Source organism: Halyomorpha halys, unplaced genomic scaffold (genome assembly GCF_000696795.3).
Source record: "Halyomorpha halys isolate HHAL.00 unplaced genomic scaffold, Hhal_1.1 Scaffold588.1, whole genome shotgun sequence".
NCBI classification, from domain to species: domain Eukaryota; kingdom Metazoa; phylum Arthropoda; class Insecta; order Hemiptera; family Pentatomidae; genus Halyomorpha; species Halyomorpha halys.
Genome location: NW_027110173.1, coordinates 1017324 through 1044373, shown reverse-complemented (window position 1 = coordinate 1044373; position 27050 = coordinate 1017324). Strand labels below are relative to the sequence as shown.

Sequence of the window (27050 nt, the reverse complement as noted above, 5' to 3'; positions counted from 1 at the left end):
TAGAGAATTTAATTAGAATTTTATATTAGTAATTTTTCCAATCAGAAAATAATCCAGAAGACGTAGACCACAAAAAATCACGAAGAATATTTTAAGGATTTTGATGATATGGCTGCTAAAGGTGCGCAAAATAGAAAGAAAAAAAACCTGAAGAAAAAAATAAAGAATTCGTCACCATTATTCGAGTATCCTGGAATCATGATAATGGATTCTAAATTATGAAGAAGAATTCATATTGAATAGTTTTTCTATTTTCGACACTACCCGCAAATTGCAAAAAACATTAAAAAATAGTCGGTAGTTTTGGGTGATTTAGTTCTTCAGAACCCGTCGAATTGTGAATCACCTATAATATAAAATAGTTTTGAAATTAAATATTTTATGACGATCTTTTATTGGACTACTTTCTATTGGAAATTCCAGGTTTAAGTGCGACAGTTTAAGGAGTCGCAATGTCCACTTCACTACTAAAACAGCTTCACTCGCTATAACCATAAAGTAGCAAGTTTTATTTAGAAATCCTCAAAACTTTCGAAAATGGTGGAGTGTAGATTGTGTCTAGAACACTCAGCAGAGTAACCAATAACAATAATAGTGCAATAAAAATAACAAGAGTAACCCTAATAAAAAGTTTCAGTTACACGGTTTACAAAATAAATTTCATCACAATCTCGAGCTAACGTAAAATTCTCAATACAAAATACAAGATACAGGAACATATTGAAACTGGAACGGGTGCTCGTATTACAACAGAACGTACTCTAATGGAGCGTTTATTTATAAAAGTTTTTGAGTAGGTGGCCCTTTTGATAATCAAGAGGTTTGAAAGCTCGTGATTAAATATCAATCAAATGGTGATTAATGCATGCTAGGAGAGAGGTTTCATAAAATGGGTCCAGATGGCGAAAGCGGAGGTAGGAGTATGATGGAAGAGATTAAACATGACTAGATTAGATAATCTTGTAAGGGCGGTCCTCCGGTGGGGAAAGAAAAGGTAAAAGAGATGGACAACTTAATTATTTGAAACAAAAAATAATCCCAAGTCTAAACAGGCATTAAAGAATGACGGGGAATCAATGAAACCTAGATTTTAAAAAATAATACATAATTAAAATATTATCTGAATAGTATTTAGGAATAACGGTTCAATTCTGAATAACTGAGAAGCTCAGTCAATTCAAGAACTTCATTCAAAAAATCATTCATTTAAAACTTAATCGTGTTTAAACATTTAATATAAAATAATAATTAAATGGAAACCAAACGTTCTTTGAACATCGAACATTATTGTAATCTAAATAAGCTTCAAAGAAGAAACTCCACTTTCACCTTAGCAGATTGAAAAACAATTTAAAAACTAAACCACAAAAGTAATATATTAAGATTAAAAGTTTCACCCAATTTACTAGCAATATTAATATTCCGTTAAGATAGATAAATAAATATGTTTATTACATATAATAGATACAGACAAAGTGAATAATATTTAAAGACTAATAAAATAATAATAAATGATTTTCTTCAAATGAGGAGGAAACTTTTAATTAACTTTAGGCTTAACCTAGCAATAAAATTAAATATTCTATTTTTAATGCACAGAAGAATTAAAAAAGCTTTATGATCACAAAATGAAATGTTATAAGTGTTATATAAATATAAACGACGTCTCTTAAAGATAACTAATTGTACATCGAATAAATTTCTGTGGCTTTCGAATTATTAAATTTTCCTACCCTTGCTTTCCCATAAACAACAACAAAAATATTGAACTGGAATTATAAGTATAAACTTAAGAAATAAATAGGGCAATGCAATGAAACTAGATTATCTTCAGTTCCTAATCATCAATAGTAACCAATTCATCAGATATGCAATCAATTTTGATAATGGGATATGTTATTTTTGTCTAGGACTTCGGTTTAACATTCAAAAGTTCGAAAGCTATACAGCAAATGTCGGGTTATACAAATGAAACCTACCTAACAATAATTTATTTTTAACTTTATAACTAAACGATATCATAGATTATCCCACCGTTCACATCACATCCATAACGCAACAGTCACATCAAAGGACCTGTTAGAAGCAGAATTAGAGAACCGTGACGAAACGTGAAGGGAATTAGAAGAGACCATTCATGGGGCGATAGCCGGAACGGATCGGCCATCCCGCTCTGTTATAAATAACGGAGGATACAAAAAACGACAATGCATATAAATATATAAAGGACCAAATGCGGCATCCTCGGGGGTCCTTACAGCGGGCTTTGGCTCAAAGGTTTTTTCTTTACAAGTCCTGTCTCGATAGGGATTTATCCTGTCAGGCAGATGTCTGGATAAGGAATAATGACATAAGTCACCGGGGCTTCAGAATATATCTTGATTTGAAATGAGGTTTAATAAAAAGAAAGAAAGAAAATTAAATGGATTTGATTAATGATTTTTTGTATTTGCTTGAATAGGTCTTGCATTTTGGGTCATAAAATCATAGAAAAAAAAATAATAAACTTGCACAGTTACAACCCATCAAAGGTTACGTGTTCAGCAATTTATAAGGATCTACTATTTTGAACAACGGTTTGCTAGTGAGTGATTTTTACAGGCCCACACTCAACAGCCAGAATCTTTCCCCACTTAGGGTACCCACTTTATTGACTTGGTGTGCCCAGACTCACAGCTAAGTAAAAGAATAAATAATTATCCATCACAGCAGATAATTATTATTTTTTTTAATTTGTCAAAAAAATAACTTCACTTATATTTTGACAAGTTGTGAAGTGGATATATTAACTTTTGATTATAGAAAGTATATAACTATTTACTGATATATATCGACAATTCGACTTCCTTCCATATTCTCCCGAACCCTTGGATCTCACCTCAAGACATGAGAACCGGACTAAATTCATGAAAATCCGCTATCTTCCTAAAGCAGAAGGTAAGACAAGCGAGATAGGATCTGGAACGCCAGCTTGAAATGAAACCGGCCAAAAAAAAAAAAAAAAGCTTTACCATTAATTAGTTATCTTCTTTCAAGTTAGATTCAAGACTATACATCGCTGCCTTGTTTTGACAGTGGCACTTGTGAACAACAAAATTGTTTATTTTATAGATTGCAACCAAGGATTGAGGTTAATCCTTTACAATAAATACGATAATATCTTTGGAACACGTCCATTTTTCTTTTAATGTACTACTATCAAAGCATGGCAGCGATAAACCAATAATGGGTACCCTTCCAGAGGACAACAATACTTCGCTATTTTTATTTTAATCGCATCTCATAGAGATCGCGGAAGCAACTTCTGACCAAAGACGACATGATTGCCCATAAAGTTGAACATTACTAAACTCGACCACAACAACGCATCCTTATTGTAGTAAACAATTAGCTGATGTCCCGATAGTCATCAATCACCGATCTAACAGCGGGAAAATTAATGAAGTGAAATAAATGGTTGAGTCAACTGGGTCTCAGCTGTTGTTAAGTTTCGCAGGTGGCTTGGCGTGCCTTAGTCATTATATAGGATCATCACACATAAGATAACAAAGTAGCATATAAGGCAATAAAAAGTTATTAACTTGTAGTAACGAACAGGTCGTAGCAGGAACGTATTGTTTTTCTTATAATACTATGCGATGATTTGGTAAATTACATTTTTTCAAAAATAAAACAGGCAAAGGAAGGAAGAGAGTCCGGGTGGTGGTCAACAAAGGTTTCAAAATAGTAACAAAAAATTATTTACTGAATAACAATGGTGTTGGAACATTCTTGTTTTCTTGTTCAAGTTGGTACAGAACACCATTCTTATTAGCCCTGACGAAGCCCTGCAAAGTCGGGCGAAACGTTAGATATCAATAAATAGGTTTATGTTACTATTTTGAAACCTTTATTGACCGAAAATTTAAAATTTATCAAGAAATAGTGGCCTATGTGTCGATTTAAAAAAAATAAATGGATTATTGGTTGTCATGTAGCAAATAGTAAAGCCCATAATATCGATTTATATTTTCTAACCCGTGTATCCACGCTTTTATTTAAATTATCACTCACTATTACTCAGCTATAAAAAAAAGCAAACCAATGAAACTAAAGCTTCATAGAACTATATATATATATATATATATATATATAGACATCAACAAACAAAGACTGTGTCTTAACCACTGAGCTACAGGCGGCCCCAACATTAAATATTATGTTAATACAAAGAGACTTACTAGATGAAACTTCACTTTCACCTTACTTATACGGTAAATAATTTAAACACAAAAGTATCATAAATGTATAACTATTAAAACAATCACTGAACTTACTATATACTATTTTTATATTCTGTTTTAGGAGGATAAATAAACATATAGTAGATGCAGCCAAAATGAATAAAATTAAAACACTCATAAAATAAAAATAAATGGGTTTCATCATATGTGGAAAAAACATTAAGTTTAAGTTAGGAATAAAATGAAATATTGTGTCATTCTAAGTAAACTCAACACTTTTGAACTTTACCATATCATATATTTTCTTTAAATTTTATTGATATGTCCATTCATTTTTGAATTACGGAGCTGTTTGGTACTCATAAATTGGCTAAAAATTGGAGTAGCAATTTTTTTATTCACAAAAAATATCGATAGTCAATATCAAGAAATTTGATCAAAAACAAAATAATACATATAAAAATAATGCATTAAAAAGTAATGAATTATAAATTAATTGATTTCTAATTCTATCTCCCTAGACTTTTCAAACTTTATTTTAAATATATCGAAAACTAGGTATTGATTAAAACTAAGATATTTGTCATAATGTAGGTTCAATAAAATAGAAATTTAATACTATTAAACTTGTAATTCCACAATCATGTATTAAAAAAATATCATTTTCTTATAAAAGCCGACGGGCTTTATCGGAAATTGTTGGGGGAGCTAGGCTCTACGCTAACGGATTTGTGGGCTCAAGTAGTTTATTGTGAAAGATAGGAATCTATTTCAGACCAATTCTGGAGGAAGCATGGAGGAAGTATAAAGTCCGTTGTGGGTATCTAACTTCCAAACGTGAAGTCCATTATTTTTTCTTGATGTAAAAACTAAACTTAACAAATTGACAAATACATAAGAGAAGCTAATGGACACAACATAAGAAGAGGCAGTGTCGTATCAATTGTCAGGAATAACAATCTAAAAGTTTGAAGTTTGAATTTATGCATTTGAAGTTTTATCAATGGTTGTATTATGTCATTACATCACCTACAGCAAATTGACTTGTTGTATATATTTGTATACAGTTGTAAATAACAAATAAATTATTTAAAAGATATAATAATTTGCGCCTGCATTTTTAAACATTCTTTTTGACTATTATTATATTATATTATTTTAAAAACATGAACTAGTTTTATTGATCTAGTTCTATTTCTATCTAGAAAATTACCAATAACGATTGTACATAAATACCAATCAATAAACGATAACAAACGAAATCTTTAAAAATAAAACACTATACAACCTGATTCTGTTGTAATATTTTCGCCACACTATTGCAAGCCCGGATAGCTCAGTCGGTAGAGCATCAGACTTTTAATCTGAGGGTCCAGGGTTCGAGTCCCTGTTCGGGCGCTATAATTTTTTTCAATTTTGAATTTAATCAATATTTAAACTAATTACAACATAATTAAAAAAAGTTATGTGTTTAGAAATAATTCATTACATTTTTAATATCGCATAAGTGGTTTTTGCAAATAAGTGAGAGGTTATTTCATATATTAATATTTTATTTCATATTTATATTAATTTTGTTTTATATGGATATTATCTTATTTTATATGGATATTAATTTATTTTATAAAGATATTATTTTATTATATATGGATATTATTTTATTTTAAATTAATATTACATTATTTTATTAAATTGGCATAACTAAAATGCGAAAATTGACAAATTATAAAAATAAGTTTGATACATAAATATATTAGCTTCTACTTACATAATATGTTGTTAAAAATTACAATTAATCATTTATTTATCTCTGATGAGTTCCAGGCTCACTTTTATCTTTAACGAACCAAGTATAGAAAATTATCAGAGATCCGTAAAAATTACATTGCTAAGTCAAGACAAAGTACCGAAGGCGAAAGCTGGGCTAAAAGAAATTACGTAAAAATTCTTCCCATTAAAATGACCTTCATACCGAAAGGCCCTAGGGAGTCCGAGAAGGCATATTGCTCGACGACGATAAAATTCCAGCCTACGTAGGAATCTTCTGTGTATTGATCCTGGGAATCGCACTAAACGAGAATATTTGTTATACTATGCGCAATATCACAGTATTATCACAATATTCAAGATTTTTTTAGAACGAATAAAGGATTTGGCAACATAAACCAATCAAAATATTAGTCAATATTTATTTACGTTTCCTATCTATTTCCATGTACTATACAAATAGATTTACCCTTTTAACCCCCCCAATTTAGAAGAAGTTTTATTTAGGAAAAGATGTTATATATTAATTTCTGAGGAGATTGAATAACTTTAAACACATAGCCATAAAATAAAAATATTGTTTTTTTTTACGGTTTGAAATAAATCAATCGAACTCTCCTAATATTTTCTATCAAAATTAATTGAACAAATTCCTTCCTCAGGTAAATTAGAATAATTATTTAACTAGAAATTTAATTAAATTTTTTATCGAACTAAAAAATATTCAATATGAGTGGAAGATGGTCAGAGGAGCGATCAGAGACGAGTACAAATAAGAAAAACATATTTTTTATTTGTAAAAATAAAATAAGTTTTACTTTTTTGAGTGTCATTACTGAACACACCCTAGATTATCTCCTCTTCGTATTGAATCTACGGTCATCAATAAACCACTCATTAAAAAGAAATCTAATTTTTTTTTAGATGTGTGTCATTTCTGGTTAAATTTAATTAGTTTAATGGCTTAGAGTAAGAAAATAACAAGCCACAATTTTTAAGACAATTCGAATTTTGATAAAAAATGCTCTTTTGTTTCTCTTTAAAACTATGTATTGTATTATTTTGTCAAACACTACATTAAAAAAAAGAAAGTCCAGTTTTTTTTTTCTAGATCACATAAGACTCATTACGAACAATACTGAATATTAAAAATAAATGCTAAAAAGGTCCTTACTAAAATATCTTTATAATTGGAAAAAATTCCAAGAACCTGTTAAAAAGAAATACCAGTAATTATTAAAAATGGTTTGAATGGCTTAGAACAACAATGTGACAAAAGATAATTTTTAGGACAACTAGTAATACACTCCCCTATCTCAATAAAACTATTTAGTATATTGGTTTGCTTAATGCGATAATTCTAATATATTTACCTACAATGTTAAATACAATAAAAATAGATATTTAATACAAAAATGCATTGAATAAGACACCGAGACTTATCCATTGGACTATTTATATAATAGGCTATATAATATTTTGTGTTTGTTTGTATTTTTTTCTTTCTTATTATTAGGTATATTTTATGCTGTTATAACAATTTTTTTTTCAAATGGGTAAGCAATCAAGTACATTGAAATCCATTCTGGCAATTTAAATCTCTCTTAAATAAAAAACATTTCACAGTTTTCTTTGAGTAGCAGCACATCTGACAAAAAAATATTACAGTTTGTATTCCAGGAATTCTATAGATTTTTTCCTGTAGAATTTGATTACTTTGTTACTTTCCTTCTGGCTCCGAGATATTCTACAGAGCAGTAGTTTCCAACTACTGTTCGTTAGAACACAATTTTGAACTTACCCTTTTAGACTATCTTCATATTTCGCCTAAGCGTTGTTATGTTATGTTGGATATCCAAGGCATTTCTTATTTTATTGTATTTTTTCTGAAAATACGAAATATTTTATTGGTATCAAACAATAATGTAGAGATTCCGTCATTCATCTGGTTCAGGTATCAAACGGTTTAGGAACACCTGTACAGGTAATAGCTTTAGAATACGTCCATATCAAAATAAAACCATAATGTGTCGCTAATTAAGCGAAGTGCGATATAATTTAAAATAAACACCAATCTAAAATAAATAAAATTAAACAAACTTTAATGAGCATTCTTATTTTTAATTAAGTATTTATTTTTGGATGATGAACTAATTAAGTTTTTTTAAAGATATAATTACAGAAAAGACTTTGAAAAAAATAACGAGGTCTACGAAACAAAGAGATCATTCTTCCCGAAGGCAGGCAATGACGTTAATTGGCTAATTAATCCAAAAACTGTCATCAGCTTCTTATGGTGATATTAATTGACTCCGCTATAGGCTTCGATTCCATTACCAGCCCTCTAAAAGAAGTGAATGACAAATATATCCATTAAAAATGGAGAAAATTCATTAAATAGCTAATGATCAAAACTTTAAGGTCAATTAAATTCAAAATATTATAAAATTAAATTAATATCAGAAAATTCTTAAAATTAAACAAATTATAATTTTGCTTCCAATAGCAATGCTATGAAATCTTTTTATACATGGATGTTTGACCGAAGGTCCCAGAGAGATGGTCAGGGCTGCGGTTTAAACTATTTCATTCAAGCAATAAGAAATCATTGTTTACATGCAAACATTTTTTCAAAATGCACGTCTGACATCAAAGAACAAACTCCAGCCGGTCTGTAGTCTGATCCGTGTCCTGGTGTGATCGATCAAACCGTTAATCCAATTTTGATGAAATTTTTAGCCTTTTTGTGGGTAGGTACTTGGGCCACTTCATATTGTCGATAATTTTATCAGATTCTGTCCACTACTTCAATTTTGAGAGGTTTAAACATGTTTTCCTCGGCGTAAAAATCGTATTGCGCACGCATCCGCCACTTGATAGCAGCTGACTCGTATCCGAAAAAAGCTAGTACCTTCAAATTCACAAAATTAACTTCAATGAACAAAGACAAAAATGAAATATAATACTAGTTTGGTTATTTTTAAATGGTTATATGCCTGGAAATGGGATAGAAGAAGCCGAAACGTTGTAAAGGAGGGAAAAAATAAAAGTACTAAGTATCAAAGCGATATAATCTTAAAAGAAGGAATATAATGGAAGGGGCAAGCAGGCAGGAAAAGTGAAGTCGAAAAAGCGGGTCGTATAATGGCAGAGGAGATGGATATGAGCACGTTCTAACCACTGACTGTCATCTGTTCCAGTTTAAATTACAATACTGAGCACTCTTATTAACCTCAACGTAAACGTAAGCCCTGTTTGGCATCACTTCTTTGAACGAGAGTAGGGTTATACCACACGCCTGGTTATCATAAGTAAACAAGTGACAATATTGTAAACAAGGTATATTTTTTTCTATCTATTTATGTCTTAATAGTATTTACGCTAAATTAACTAACAATTACACAATTTTGTAAACATTCAAGTTTTAATTTAATTCGGTCTAAAATAGATAGCAAAGAAAAATTGTCGACTCTACTTCTCTACGTCTGACCTCCCCCTTCCTTCCCCCCAATTGATCTAACTAGAAGTTATAACACAACAAATAATCTATACTACCTTTAGGTGAAGAATTTTATTTTTACTAAGAAAATAAAAAACATGTTTGTCGAACAATATTACCAATTAAGTCAGCAAATCTTAATATTATTTTGTTTTATTCAAAAAACTACTCTGAACCAATAAAATTATTTTTTTCTTAATCTTATTAAACCTTTGCACTGAAAATATGCTTACAAAGAATAAAAAATAAATAAGTTTGAAGGAAACTGGCTGGCACGCCAGATTATATAGCTGAACGAACATGGATTGACTTACTTCGCATACTGAATTTTCTCATTACAATAAATCAATGAAATATAACAGGAAAGAAATTTGTAATTTTTTACCCAACTCTCAAAAATATAGATCAGGGGATACAACCTTGCGTTTAAAGAGATTTCTACTACATTCCAGGAATACGTTGGATAAAGCAAAAAAACAGTATCCCAAGAATTATTTATTATTGATGAATACAATTATTTCTAGACTAGTTTTCTAATATATAAAACTCGTGTTTAGGGCTAAGCGTTGTATCAGAAAATATGAGTTAAGGACCTCCAAAAAAAATTCCATAATAAGATCCTATAACTATTAATTTATGAGATGATCACGTCTAAAGATTTTCATTGTTTTGAATTATTTAGGTCATAATTTATATGTTTTCCAACGAATTTATTATTGAAATGTAAACATTAACATTCAAATTAAATGTTGTTCAAAGTGATTATCTTGAGCATTAATACAGGCTTGGCATGATTTTTCCTCAGCAGCACTAGCAAAACGGTACTTGATATGTGTCATTATTTCGCAAGTTTCAATTATGCTTGTTCGTAAATAATTAAGGTCATTGACCGGGCTGGCACAGGTTTGTTGTTCAATGTAGTCCTAAACAAAAAATACCGTTTTGCAAGATCTGAAGTCTGACAATAACACCAATACCAGTGCTATTCGGCTCCTTCTGCAGTAGAAAAAAATGGTGAATCTGTCATAATGCTCAAAGTAATCACATTAAATAATTTAATACTAATGCTAATGTTTCATTAATAAAATAGTTAGAATACATATCAAGTTATTTATTAGAACCTAAATAATTCAGGAAAAGGATAATCATTAAACGTAAATAAAGGATGAGTTAACAAAAATACCTTTATAGGGAATTTTATTCTTAGTTCAAGATCCTTAATTCATATTGCTGCTTTGCTTGAATCATTCACACTTGATAATGCACATTATAAGTGGCACATGTGATAAAAAAGAAGTCTTCATTTTATTTGGAATTGGACGTGTTCAAAAGATAGTACAGTAGACTCCGGTTAATTTCTTCACTGATGTTATCCGCCAGACTTTCCTAAAGTTATTGGAATAGTTACAAATTAACTTTATCCCACGGCACAATCTATGCAATGACAAAATATATTTTTTTGTCAGATGCCCTACTCGAGCAAATCAGCAATACTTTCGGTAAGGACACAACCCTGAAACACCTTAAGGCTATCCCATCAACCATTTCTGACTGTCTGGAACTGTACGAAGCAGTCGTAGTACAGATATTTCCCTCAAAAACTAGTACTGCGCATCCTCCATATAGTTCAGGAGTGATTGTTGCAACAAACCTCTTGTATATGCTATGATGACATAACACAAAACATAAAGGATATCTTTTTTATAACAAAAAGTAACACATAGGGATATAATGCTTAAACTAAAAACCGTCATCCCCTGACCAAACATTACCTAATGGATAACCACGAAGGCAGCTATCGACTACAGAACAATGGTAGCCCCAGAGAGCCTGATTGGCCTTTGAACACCTGGCCATACACCTGTTCAGCAGTCAGACCGCCGGAGAAAGAGACATCAGTAGGCTATTGTCAGGAGCAGGTTCTGTGAGCTGCATTATTAATGAGTCACAGGTCTCAGGTAGTGGATGCTAAGTCCACCAATAAGGTGCATCCGTCTGGGACTGGTAGCCACTGGCCGTATGGGAAATCCTAGCTGCATCGTTCAAGTATTGAGAAAGATGACACACACCTGCTTCTCGGAGCAAGCCGATTTAACAGTATTACACTTTTTGTAAATATATTTACTTTACCCAGAGGTATAGATGATCCTACCTAAAACAAAAGACCAAAGTACCTGTACAAATACAGTAGGCCTTAACATTATGGATAATAATGTGCAAATATATTAAGAATCACAAACTTTTTTTTTTTCAGAAACAAATTTTTTTTGGAGTAAAAAAAATTAAAATTCTCTTAAGTTATGTTTATCTGCCGTATTGATTCTTTAGTAGTGATATCATTTTACTGTTAACAATGAGTTCATATGTCTTGAACCAAAGCTTATTTTGGTTTAAACAAGTAAAATAATATTTACCCAAAAACTGTATTAAAATTATATTGCATTATAAAATATTCATATTTATATATAAAATATTCCTAATAGTTTAGGAGGGGTTTTCATTATTGTATTATATGTTATTTATGGATGGAACACCACTTCAGGTGAAAAAATAATTTAAATAAAATTCATGAAGAATTCTGTGTTAAAAACAATTAAGGAAAAATGCTGTATAATAATATTAATAATAATAGAGGCCTAACGAACCCGAAGGTTCGATGCTGATACCACCATTCTTTCTCTACATACATTTGTCCAGTGACGCACCTCCATACCCAAATCTACTAAATCAGTCTTAAAGCAATTCTCCCATCTTCGTTTCGATCTACCCTTCGGACGTTTACCTGTCGGTTCAGTTTATGGATCCATTCATTACAAAGTCCCACCACCTTACACGCCCATCTTATTCACCGCAATACGGAATATATTAATTGGCGCAGTAAAAAAATAAAATAAAATAAATAAAAGTATTGATATTTTTTGCGAATAAACCCTGAAATAGACAATAGTACCTTGAAGGATATTGGTTAATTCCTTTGAGGTACAATCTTTTGTTGTTTCTCACTAAAAATAAAGTAAAAATGTATAATTATATTCATTAAAACAGATATTCACAAGTCTGAGTAGATAAAATTCATATCAAATATTAACATCAGTGAGGATTAATTCAGAACCCGAATTGGTACGGTCCCTCACACTACAGCCCCTACACAGGAATAAAATTAGGAATGTGGGCTGCTAGGTCCGACTGGAGACAAAACCTAAAATCCCCGAAAGACCTCTCCAGCCCCCGCCAACGAGGAACTGCCATAAAGAAGTCTCCCAGGTATTAAGAAATAGTGTGCTAGCCTTGGAGACCTAATGCCAGTTTACAAGGTTCGCCCACACGGACTTGCCTTTTGGAGTAGCCACACATGTCGGGTACTCATCCCAGTGACTCTAAGCTAATTCGGAACGAATCCCACTCCCACTTGGGTAATGACTGCCTGTGCTCATTGGTTATGGCAAGTAATATATAGCATCTTGTGGTCGTCGATGAATATTTCCATTTCAAATCTGCCCCTGGGTCCTGATGAATTTATAACTTTCGGATACCACGCTGGATGTTGCTCGGATAATCATAACCACTTGCGGAAGTAATTAATTTTTTTCTGTATGCTACGCTTAACTAAAATATTGGTACATTGAGACATCTTTATAGTTATTTTCATACAATGCGTATTTTTTTGGAGACCATCCCCAGAATATAAATGTTAAACCGCCAGTGTGTATGCTGGCTATCTTGTAAAATCATTGGTCAGGCACGTATATATTCTTAACTAAACCCATATTATTTATTTTATTTTATTAAATCTCAAATTAAATGAAAGTATTGATTACAGACATTGGAAAATTTATGGCTACAAGACATATTCATAAGAGCTGGAAATGAAACCACATTATTTTGATGTTACATAGAATTAGAATCTAACATACAGCGTTGGCAAAACTGCAATGACTGCAAAACCTCTCGCTTGTTTACTTAGTTATAGTATTGTTATATATTGACATAATAATAGCATCTATCTTTTTTAAGATGGGACTGTCTTATTTCCCCCCTTGAAAAAAAAAAAGATTCAGAGCTCACCCGAAGGAAATCCTATTTTCCACAAGGTTTACCCCAACAAGGGATCGTATTAGATGAATTTCATCTAACCAAAGTAACCATTTATCAGAGAACCCCCCAGAAAAGTTAGCGGCGGTAAACACCTGTGTCAGGCTGTTCTCCCTCTTGGAGAGATGAATGTGGTTGATTAGCAATGGACCCCTCCTTCCAGTGGCAGGTACAGAGGAGATCAGTTCGGATATTCTTACATATAGGAACAGTGCATCAAGCGGAAACGTGAATGAGGAGGTTTGATTCTCGGCGGCCAAGGGGGAAATTGAATTTCATGAATGGCCTTGAATATCGCCGATCCGAGAGACCCTCTCTGCCTGGTGCCTGGCAACACCCCTTCTGTTTCCTCCAGCAGTAAAACCCACCCCAACCAGTCCTACCCCACACCGTGGGGGAATTTAAAATTTAAAGTAACCTGACAAACCTGTCGGTCTGTCCAAACAGAGTTTACCGGATTGAAACATTGTAAGGGTCGTGTTTCTAAACAGCTTACATGATTCAGTGCACTTACAAAGGTCTGTTTAACATAGGCAATCACTGCCAGTGTGGCAGTATTTTCATAAAATAAACATTTCTTACTCATATTTTCATAGTAAACCTTACAAATTGTTAGCAATATTACATGTAATATTATAAAACAATATTCTACAGATTATTATTTTTTTTTATTTTAAGAAAGAATATTTCACCGATTTTAATTTATAAACAATAAGCTTTAATTTTCGACTTCCATGCCATTTAAAGAAACAAAAAATTAATTTACAAATTCGATTTCAGACTCAAAGACTCAACTTAAAAACAGTGTGAGTTATAAAAGGGTTATCAAGATGAATGTGGTTATAATTTTATACTGTACAATTTAATATATCTAATCTAAATTATTGAGATTACAAATTTAATTAATATTACTCAATAGACTTTAAGTTTATCAATAATAATGTATGTTTATTCCATTCATATATTTGCACATTTGTAAATTACATGTTTTTAAAGTTAAAATTACTCTGGTGTTGTCCAATTCTAATTTTAAGATTTTGTTTTTGTTGATCTAGGTGTATGTCGAAGGCGTGGGGGACACACAGTACTCCTCCTTGAATGTCTGATTACACAAATGTTCCATCAAATGTGCAAAATATATTTTATGAAGTTCGGAAAAAGTTGGAGTTCATCACAAGGCCCTTCCGGGGTAATTCTTTAGATTTTACATTAGAATTACTTCTAGAAAATAAAACGAAAAATAGAACCTGGAAAATCTGAGGCCCCTTAATCCTCATGGCCCAAGAGTTGCCCATTAACCAACCTCTCCGTATCTGCTTAGGAAAGCAGCTGTCAAAACGGTAAAATACAATACTACCAAACAAGAAACTTCAGAATTTGTGGTGACAAGTAACAAAAAATTCAGGATTGGAATTCTTGGTATTATTAAATATTTTATAAAAAATAAATAATTCATCTTTTGTTAATTCTACCACGTAAGTATGGGACCCTGTAAGCTATCGTCAGCCGCCCACCTGAAGCAGTAATTAGTGTTAGATGAAGGTGAATTTGGCAGCATTTGGTGCCCACGCAACCATGGTCAAAAATGGTTTAATGGTTCGCCTCGGGTAGAAGTGATTCACTGATCGCTCTTTCGTAACGGTCTTCCTTACATCGCCACCGCCCAGGAAGCCGAATCATATTAGCAGGATCATGTTTCTTTTTAATTTTCTTCACACCTTTAACAAGAATCCATCAGATGAGAATTAGCAAAAGAGGTTTGTCCTATTTCGAAATTTCCGATACATCAATTCAGCTAAGCAATATAAACATAAACAATAAAGCTTCTGCATAACGGACACTCAAGGGGAAGGATATTTTGTTCATTATATGAAAGTGTCCGATTTTTAAAGAAAATACTAATGAAATAACAGAATTGGTGGATTAAGCTTTAACAACCCGTATGAAAAAATCAGTATGATTTTTATTTTATTTACATTAATGAACATATCAATTTAGTAACATCACTTCACTTCTCAACTATCATTTTGTACACATATAATTTTTTTTTGGCTTTGAAGATTCTTTCAAAATATCACTAGAACGATGTAATGATTTTTTTACGGTAGAAAGCTTTATTTCGTAACTTAAAAGATGTACAGCTTGAAGGACGATATGTTTTTATTTTCAATCTAAAATTTTCAAATTTTATAATAATTACAACTAAGAACAAATTAGCATTAATATAAACAAACATCAAGTAATTTATAATGAGGTGTAGATAATTGACCGTAGAATAATGATTGGAGAAGTTTGTCGGGGGGTGCGGTCAGCAAAGAACAACGTAAATAAACAAAACCATATTTATTTATTTTATGCCGACGTTTCGACCTGAATTTCAGGTATTATATATATAAATAAATATGGTTTTGTTTATTTACGTTGTTCTTTGTTGACCCCACCCCCCGACAAACTTCTCCAATCAAGTAATTTAGTATTAAGAACAAAGAAATAAGATAATTGGAAAGACTGTGTGAGAAAATGAGGGACTATTCAAAATTAAACAATAAAAAAAAAATCCTTTTTATTTATTTTAAAACGTAGTATATTTTGTGAATTACGTATATTTCTTTCAGTAATTTGACAAATGAATTTATATAGATAATATAATAAAATATATAATGCATAATTCTTATTTAATATTCATTTTCATTTATCTCCTAAGATTTGCGGCATACATTAGTATTGTAGTTTAGACTTTTTCCCGAAATAATTATCCTGAAAATTAATTTTTGAAATCATGAGTTTCCATTTATATTGCATGGCTTTTGTCCGCTATGTCTGTGTAAAAAGTAAGGAAGAACTGACGGGTAAAAATTTATGTCCGGTTCTAGAATGAAGTGATTCTACGATATAATGAAAGTATATACCTTGTACATTTGTACCTTGTTGGTAGGAACCTATATTATAAAACTGACCGTTATGGGGGGTTATCGATTAAAAGGAATTTTACTATACTTATTATGGCATTGTTAATCAATTTTTTCATCCCCAGCATTCGTTTTACGACTATGTTTATCGCTGTACTTACAACCAGTAAAGTTTTCGACGTCACATTAGAAAGCCGTCTAAGCGGGCAATTGTTGATTATGTGCATACGTGTATGGGGTGCGTTTAATTATTACCTGTTATAAAATAACTTAATCTGGACGTTTTGATGGTTTTAAATAAAGCAAATAGAAGATGAGCCTACAAAACAAGATTAACCAGAAACAAATGCCACAAAGAGCACGTGTACCACAGGGCTTATTGCAGAGCACGAGATTGGATCAGGATCTGAAACCCGTACTCAAGGCTCATTACTCTAAGGCAACAGTTTCCAAGGGCTCCTCTATCTCCTACCCCCAAACACCCGGAAGGTATTGAAACAGCGGACAGGGAAGGCTTTTGTTGCGGCGGGTGCGGGAACGCAGCAATGAGCAGCTACATCACTTACCGCCGCAGCTACCTACACCTTCTAATGAACGGATCTGGAATGTGGAGGGGAAGATATGGCCTTAGGGTCCAACTTTCTCCAGCGAACAGGCATTGTGCATTTCCAGCGGGGGGTGGCAGATCCTGTCGAGAGGGGGTGGATCCTTTCGGGGCGGAATATTGAGGGGCTCATCGGACGGAGCAACACTTAGGCAGGGGGTGGATGAAAAACAGCTCCGTTGCCTCAGTAAATTCTAAAATATCATGAGAGTGGCGTGTGAGCGGACTAGAAATTGCTGACTCGGAGGGGATTGTTTTAGGATTAGATCCGTCTCCGGGGACAAGGTATAGTGTATCAGATCTCCCCCCCCCTCTAACCTTAAGAAGGCTCGATAGAGAACAGTGTCAGTCCATCATAGGGGAAGCGCACTTCTTTTTTATGTTCGTTGGCAAACATTGTTTGTCAAAAGTCAATTTAATTTTTTTCTCTATATTTTTTTTTCACAACTCTAAAAATGTGATAAACTGTAAGGATTCGAATGATTTGTGAGGAAAATACCCATTGGTAGCACTTAAATAACATATTTACATTAGAGCATCTAGAATTCATCTTCTTTTCACCCACTAAGGAGGATTATTAGGAATAAAAGAAAAGCAATATTAGAAATTAGTGGGTTTAGTTGGTTAGTTTAGTATTAGTTTAGAATGGAAGAATTGATATCGAACCAGATATCGGGGTGATCGGCTACATATGGAAAATCTAGATTTTTACGGATGATTTTATTGGTGAAATAGTAACGAGAATTGAATATTTTACGAAGAATTTTGGATTGGTTCGAGAGAAATTCGATTATTATCATGTAGCCCCATATCTCCACTCTGTCCAAATCTGCCTTAATATATTCATATAAATCATTATTTTTAATAGATTGGAAGCTTTAATAGTTTTTCTACTAAGTGTTGTAATAATCGGAATCGACGTGTAGTATTCTATCTTTTCAGTCCTGTATGATGATTTAGTTAGTCGTTTGTACAGATATAGTCCCCGGTAGCAATTCTGATCGACTGGAATAAGTTGAATTTTATTAAAAAATACTATAAGACAATAATTAATTTAAAATCAGAAATTTACTCACTGAATTTCATAACAGTAAAGAATTTATTTGTTAATAAAGGAGCAAGAATCCTTGAATGATATAGGCAAAAATGGATTACAAACTAATTTGAGTGGATATGGATTTTATAGTAGCCTCTGTACACCACATTTGAGAGCAATAGAGGGCGCCAAATTTGAGACATGGGGTCATCATGGGTAATATTATTATTTGTGATACAAGTTGAATAAGAAGCATGAAAGATTTTCGGAATGATTTTAAGATGGAATTTATAGCAAATATAAAATAAATGAATGGTTCTCAACCCATAGAAATTGAACAAAGTTTAGCACATTCGGTCACCTAATTTTGAGTAAAGGTAGTAATCCTCAGAAAATATTTGAAATTTAGTTTGCTTAACAGTTGTTAAACATGTTAAAACCTTCCAGGAAGGAAATGTAATTAGTGAAATAGTTTTAACAATAAATCCTCATAAAATATTTGTTTCTGGACCCTCACGTGTCCCACATATGGTTCGGGGACAACAGGTTAGGGAAAAAAACAAGATTAGAGAATAAAAAAGTGGTTTCCGTTTTTTTTTTTTTTTACAAAGAACTTTAAACTATATGGCTAAAAATGCGGTATAATTAACTAACTGTATTATAATAATAATAATAATAATAATAGCTGACCGTCTTCTAGTATAATATTTTAAAAAATCAATTTTTAAAGTGTATGATACTAATTGGTCACAAAAACATGAATGTTATTAGAATCATTATTTATATCCATTAAAAAAAATGGGAGAAAGTAGAAATATGTAGATGAAGCTGTTGTTCCAAAGCCAGCCATATAATAAAAGACTATAAAGATGGAGTAATTTGAAAGTTATAAATCTGAATAATGAATCAAGTGCGAATAGCTGCCGATGACTGTATTTACAAAGACGGGATTGCTGCTCCACCCAGTAATGACAGGCCATCAGGAACGGAGGAAGGGAATGAAGTAGACGGGAGGATACACTCCCCGTCGTGAGATGCCAAGCCATTATTAGGTTGTAGCGCTGAGGGTATTATTACTGGAGCTGGAAGGAGTCGAGGGCTAGAGCCTGGGCTAATGAGCCACACTTTGGAGGATGGTATCGCCACTGGAGGATGGGAGTGTGCCGAATCTAGATCAGGGCAACGTGAGGGAATCATTAGTGGGAAATTTGAAGAGAAATTTAGCATTAAGTAGATATCCAATTGATGGGTTGAGTAATCATATTTAAAACAGAATAATTAGGTTGATTATTCAAGAACACAAAGGAGACAAAAGCAAAAACTGTTATAATAATACAGTGAAAATTTATAAATAAATGGATCAGCAATGTAGAAAAGGAAACTAAAAAAACTCTCCAGCTTCTACAGAGTTTAATTAAGATTATCAATTCGGAGGATGATTTGGCAGTTGAGCGTGATCTTTACTGAATCACTCACCTGCATAACCGTAGATTTAGAAACAGTATTGTCTAACTATGTTATAAACCCAGGGCTCTGGGTATGTGACTGAGTGGGTTGTAGTAATACAGTTTGTTCAACGCAAAATAATTAAGACTCAATAAAGTCCCCATAGAGGACAGGTGACACACCACTTTTTCCACGCTTAGTTCTAATACTAACTAATTGAAAAGGATGGGCCAAGTGCTTTAGTCGAAACGAAACGTTAAGTTAAGTCCGAAGATTTGGTAACTTATATAGCTGCAGTAGAATTCAGAAGAACTATATATTTGTATTTTTCTTCTTTTTATCTAGGAAGAATGGGGTTGTTAAATAGGTAGCCTTATAGAACATCCTGGCCAAAATTGTAGGAAAATAAATTTTCTACCGTATCAATCGTGGATCGACTCTGGAGAAGATTAACTTATTTATTTTCTGTAAAGAGCATACTTGCTATTGGATAGGAAGAATTGTTGAACAAAATTGTTGAACCGCTGTCATCTTCGCCTTTTTGAAAAGCTATAATCAAGAAACAAGAGGACATTCCTAATCGACTGAACCTAAATATTTGATAAATACACGATAAAGTATTTGAGGATAGTTTGATTCGAGGTTTTAAAACTACAAGGCATACTTGAATCACTTAATACAGAATACTGTTCAGGACTAATTGAGATTCCAAAGTACGTACGCGTCATGATACACCTGACTTACCGTCAAAAGAAGCATTTCATCAAAAATTGAAACTTTTTGACGATCGTAGTAATTTTAAATAGTTTTTTAACAAGAGAATGAATAAATCTGTACAAATGCCATATGTTGAGTCAAAATTGAAAGGTATAACGTGGCACATAATCGACGTAATTAAACATAACCAATAAAAACCATATAAGCCTCGGCTCCGACCCAGACAGCTAACAACCCTAAAAACTAAAAAAGGTTTAAACCATTAACAAGTTTTTTTGGTCATAACAAAACGTATGAAAATCTTTATAATGAGTTAAAAAAAAAGTGATGAATTTTCACAATAAAGATAATTTTCTGGAAGAAAAATGCCTAACTCAAACTCATCTATTTAGAAGTATCAAAACTTTAAATAGAATAGTGAGTAGACACCAAACAAACAGATTAGGAATTAGAAAAGGGCAAGGGGGGGGGAGGGTAATCTACGGGGCCCAGACACCCAGGAAATCGGACTAGTTTACTAAAAAATCTATAATTAATAACATCACGTACTTTTATTATACTCTTTGTAGTCAAATTTGTGACTTTGTAGCTAAATTTCAGACCCTTCTAGCGTTGTAACAGTACACGTATCATTTTTTGTCAAACAACTTTTTTCAAGATTGATTCTAATAGTAAAATTCTGGTCGTATCTTCAGCAATTCCTCCTTGGAATACAAGAGAGATATTATTTACTTCTTTCAGGAGATCCATTTACAAAGGATAACAAACACCCTCATTTAGCAGCGAGCTGAGGTACTGTTTCCACTCCACGGTCCAGCGGCACTACACGAGCTTAGGGAAAAAAATCAAGACAATGTAGATCACATGGTCCGGAAATAACGCGCCATCTTTTTATGGCACCCCTCTGCGTTTCATTGTTCTTATATTATCCCATTCTATATTTTATCACATGGAAGCAGCAATGGCTGTTTTACTGGACAACAGCGGCTTCGCTGAACCCAACACAACGAGAATATATTCAGAAAATAAGAACCCTGTAATTATTGCTAAACCAAACAATAGCAATTCAAAGTAAACATAAGAAAAAAATATATTTATAATAATAATAAAAAAAAAATCAGCTTGCGAAATCGGACCCTAAATTTGGAAATAATTGACTGCGTTTTCTTCTCTGTAATGCAATTCCTAAATTCATATCATGTTTCTTTATAAAAGCTAAGGAGAAATAGAATTTAAAATCTTTAGAAACAAAAAGAAAAGAGACAAATTCGCAAAAAACGCACAAGTCAATAAAAAAATGAAAGAAAATGTTAAAATGCTGTTTCTCATATCCGCCACTACCAGCCCTTGGTCGTCATTTGCATAAGTACCCAAAATATTGTCCACTTTGTCCGTTTTGTCAATGTCATCTATTTTCCCTATAGACTGTACAAAATAAAAAGAGTGGACAAAATTTCCACACGGGTATCAAGGAGGGTGGGCCTATTTTGTAGATATAAACAGTGAAAAAAGAAGAAAAAAATTAAACAGTCATATTTACTAAACATAATAATTCTTGTCGTTAAATCGCTAATTGTAATTATATTTTTTAAAGTTAACTGTATATATTGATAGAAAGAGTAATATTTTTTATTAACCTTCTACGCCTTATTTTTATTAACCTTCTACGCCACAACCCCTGATGAAGACCTGAAACTCAGGTCGAAACGTCGGCATAAAATAAATAAATAAGGTTTTGTTTATTTATGTTGTTCTTTGCTGACCGCACCCCCGACAAACTTCTCCAATCATTTTTTATTAATGTTTTTCTAATTATTAAAACAATATTGTTAGGGCATAAATTATAATTCATGCCATTACAATATAACGCATTTTTTTAATAAAAGAAGAAACTGTTACACTAAATTGAGTTCGAAGAAAATGTTCCAGAAAACGAGTTTTCGGTATCATATTCGCAAGGAGAGAGTGATAAGTTTATATCTCCCTATTTGCTAGAGTAATATGGCGTGCCTAAGGAAGATAAAACTATCCAATATACAAGTAGCAAATGTCGAAGGAAACATAACCCTGCTTCAACATTCGATGAAAGAACTGTCAGAGTTTTTCAACGATTGGTGTTTGATATTAATTTAATAGTAATAAACGGTTAGCAAAACTGAAGGTTCGATCCCAATGCATCCCATATAAATCAAATATCCTACGTATAAGGATATTAGTTTGGTATACAATACAGAAAAAGATAATAACAAAAAACAAAATTTATATTTTTATTTACAGTATAAAAAATGTTACTTTACCAACTAATTACTCGAACAATTTCTTCCATATAGAACATATCCTGATTCTCTATTTGAAAAAAAAAGAGAGAGAATAAGTCCGAACAAAGTTCTGTGAATTTGGTAAAATGCCAACCGGGGAATGGGCCAAGACAAATTTACTTGAGGCTTAGGGAGCACTATCGCAGATAAAAGTCTAGTCGGCTCGGTCTATATTTTATCGCGTCTCTTAGGCTTTTTATTACTTTGCTGAATTGAACGTCGGAGAAGGCTGGGATAAAAATGAAAGTTTTATTTCAACTCCGTATTAAGTCCTTCCTTCAGTGATTATATAAATGATATTAAAAAAAATAAATTAAATAGCGAATGTATATCTTAATATATTTTATTATGTAATACCAATAGCAATGTGTTATTTTTATAGCATTATATTTTATCTTTCAATTTTACACTATTCATTTCTTCTATTTATTTTTGATAAGCATTCTTATAATCAACAGTACTTAATAAAGGAAATAAATGTTTACACATATATTAGGTGCAAGAGACTTTACTACTATGCCATAGGTACTCAGTTTTAAGAAAAAATTAAAACAAACAGGTTTATGTATAACTATTATCAGTTATCTTCTAGTATGTTTTTACAAACTGTAAAACAAAAAGCAGTTAGCCTGCTCGGTATCAACCAAACTCGGTAATGGAAATTCCCAACTAACTCCTGACTCTTCAATAATTTTCCTGAAAACTTCCGACATCAGCTAAGTTTATGCTTTTTTATTTTGGGTTTTTATTTTTTAGCGAGTACATTGGTCGGTGTACGACACGTCACAATCTCAAAAATAATAGAACGAAATCCTACCCGGCCAGTTCGCCCCCGAAATCCCGATTCAACTACGGCCTTATCTATTTAAAAAGAGAAGAGAAGACTTAAGTTAAAAAAATTCTTAAATCGAGTAAAATTGAAAAACTGCGTAGGTTGATCACTACTAAGACTGGTAACAAATTTTATTGGTTTGTTCCTACTTAAGTATTGAATATGTCTGTGTTGTCTTATAATATAATATATAAGTAATACAATATACAATACATAAGTAATATATACAATATACTATATTGTATTTATTACTTATTTAAGTATTTAATATGTCTGTGGCGTATAATAAATTTTAAGTGAAAAATAACTGAGAGTGAATTCAAAGAAAAAATAATATCCAGTTGATCAATGTGTTAAAAAATTAAAATTAAAATAAAACTGTAAATCGCTTAAGAAAGTTCTAATTTTATTCATAAATTCATAAAATTGGGAGACAACGTCAACAAGAGACGATATTTTTTAAAAAATAATTTTTTTCAGAAAAATTATAATCAAACGTTTGTGATATCTGAATATTTCTTCCACCCTAGGGAGTTATGTACATAAAAATGCCGGGTGAAATCTTGATACTATATAAAATGAAAGGCTATTTCATTTCATTCCTTAAAAGTGAGCATATATTCAGTAATATATATTATAGTTATATTCAACTATCTTATTCAGTTACTTTTAGAAGTTGTAATTAAAAGAGAAATCGGTAACGGATATCCATATCACGAATCGTGCTGCGTGATGGAGTTACAATGAACAATTAATAAGAGATGAGAGCGGATGACAATTGCGTTCCAAGAAGCTGATCTGATAATAAAGCAATGCACAACCCGGAGTGTGGTTCCCCGCCATCTTGGGGTCGGTCTGTATCAGAGTTCAGTCTAAACAACCTTTGACGGATTCCAGGTTCTAATCAACATAGTGCCGGGTTTGATCCCCTTTGTACTTTGATCCCACCTTGTCTTTGAGAGAGAATGTGCCTGTGTTTATGTGTTGTACTGCGCCCATTTAGAGGCAATATATTCCTTTTTGTATTAAATACAAGAAATCATCAATAAAAAGTGATGGTACTTTCACTTACCAAAAAATGTAATGAAATGAGCGGTTTTAGAAAAATTCAAATCCGTGATTTTGACGGAAATACAAGTTTAAAATCTCATAATTCCAAATAACCAAATCTGTGTATGTAAATATCCTACATTAAATATAAAAACACATAAGAAACTGAAATTATATAGTCTAGGAAAGCATCTGGCTGATATTTTATAGGAACGTATTCACTGAAATCGGCTTACAGAAAGAACCATTCTATATAATTGATTTTTCATATTTATAAACTTTTATCGAACAAGGCCATAATGTTTTAGATAAAACTTGGTATATCAAAGAACAAGTCTTCAATATAAGCTAGGTTTTCTACCGATAGTCTGATAGGGCTTGAATGCCGAATTTCAAAATAGTATTTCCTAAAGTACCTTGGATTTTGTTTATTTCATATAATTTTGATTGTTAGTACTGTTGAAAAAAGACGACTTATGAAAGATCGTTATAATTTATTAAACCAGGAAAAAAAAGGACAAATATTGTTCCCAGATAAAACTTTCAATGAAACAAATTTCCAGAAATATGAGAAGCAATATAGTTGTGTAACATACTCTCTCTTATCCCTTTATAATAATATATTTTATTGTGCTAATAATAAAATTTGTCCCACTTGAGTATTAATAGCTGTAAATATTCAATCACACGATTTTACATAAGAAAGAGAAAAAATAAATAAATAAAGTAATAAAATAAAAGAATGAATATAAAATATAATGAAATTAGGTAGATAAATAGTATTAAAATAAATTAAAAAACCTGTGTTAAAAGAATTAAAGTGTTACAATCAAATTAAAATTCAAATGAATCATCTGGAACGCAATCATGCCTAAATTTAAATCTAGCATATTATGCCTTATAAGGTAATGAGTAGGAATAAGAAACGCATACAATAAATGGCTTATTAAGAATTAATCTGGCTAGCGCATTGGCGGTACGAATGTTACTCGTACAAGATTGAAAGGCGAAGGCTGAAATAGGCAGCAACCGAGAGTGCCCGATAATTAATAGTACAGGGCTTTATCTTTTTTTAAATGTTATTCAAATTTATATTTATTTTTCGTGCATTAATAAACTATAAATGTGGAAATAACACTTTTCAACTTCCACAGTGTATGTTACAGCTATATGATGTATTAAAGTAATTAAAATTTTCGTAAAATGGGTTGGATTTGGATGTCCATTGTATTAAAATGTACTCAATATTTTAAAATTCTAATCGTTAAATTTCATAGTGGAACCTCAATATAAAGATTTTTATAAAAATCTAGCGTAGCCATAGCGCTCAATGAAATATATAAAGATTAGATTTTGTAAACAATCAATGTAAGGAATTCTTATGTAAAAAATTCTCTCAGAGAAAAATAATTTACTGAAATGCAATTAATTTTTCCAATAGTAACCTTAATACATCGAAAATGAGCCCCGATATAACGCATTGACGAATTAATTATATGAGTAAAACGAATAGATATGATTCCTTGCGATCCCTCCCGAGGATTCGCTCAATTAAGGCAGATCGAAATAGAGAACTACTCATACCGCCTACAGTCCCAAGGAATAAACCTTTACAAATGCTCAACACTAACATACACCTTGCATACAATGACATGTTATTATCAGGAGAGTAGCCGTGCTCTCTCCGACTTACAGACGGAGGGCCAATTACCGGAGGTAGTAATGAAGATAGTCCCGCTTAACTGCATTGGCTCTTGTGAAGTCACCGCTTCTTGGGAGGTCTGTCTTCTGGTGGCCTCTAAAGGAGTCCCAATTAAAACGGATCAATTAAAACTATTAACTGATACATACATTCATAAGCAATATATGGATATTACACACAGAGATGTTTTATAAAAACTGATTATAGGCTGTCAAAGAACAACATGATTAAAAAAAAATTGTTTCTTCTCAAACATTTAACATGATAGCCATAGTAGTTTTATCTTAGCAGATTAACTCGTGAAACAAAAATTAAAAATTTCAGTTTTTGAGGTTAGATGAATATCAATAATTTTATTCGTTTATTTCATAAAATTTACTAAAATTATAACACGGCAATATGACTGATTAATACAATGGACTGATACAGACTAATAGAAAATACACTTATAACTTAGGTGGCCTCGAGTTCATCTTCTTTTCAAACGTCAAGAAAGATTATCAGGAATCGAAGGTTTGGAAGTTTATTATAGAAGGATAGTTCGGCATATAAAAAGGTAAGGATTCGATACAAAAGGAATTCGACCAAAGTTTTTTATTTTATTTTTTCGCTTTATAATTAACATTTTTCAAAAATATCAATGAATTCTACAAAAAAAAAATCAATAGAATTCCAAAGTTTTGAAAAAAAAAAAAAGAATTTTAATAACTTGTACTGAACTGTTTTATATAAGCTTTTAATAATTTTATGCTCTCTTTTATTAAAGATTTGTTAATAGTCCCTTACTAAGGATGGTTTTGAATTGAAGGATCTCTCTCTCTCTCTCTCTCTCTCTCTCTCTCTCTCTCTCTCTCT

At 31.9% G+C, this 27050-nt stretch overlaps 1 protein-coding gene and 1 non-coding gene across 7 annotated transcripts in view; one reads left to right on the top strand and one right to left on the bottom strand.

Moving 5' to 3' along the window:
• Positions 1-27050, bottom strand: part of LOC112210356 (uncharacterized) — a 493390-nt gene that overhangs the window by 94078 nt on the left and 372262 nt on the right. The window lies entirely within an intron of this gene.
• On the top strand, positions 5549-5621 carry TRNAK-UUU (transfer RNA lysine (anticodon UUU)). Its single transcript has one exon. It is a non-coding gene; the product is annotated as a tRNA-Lys (tRNA).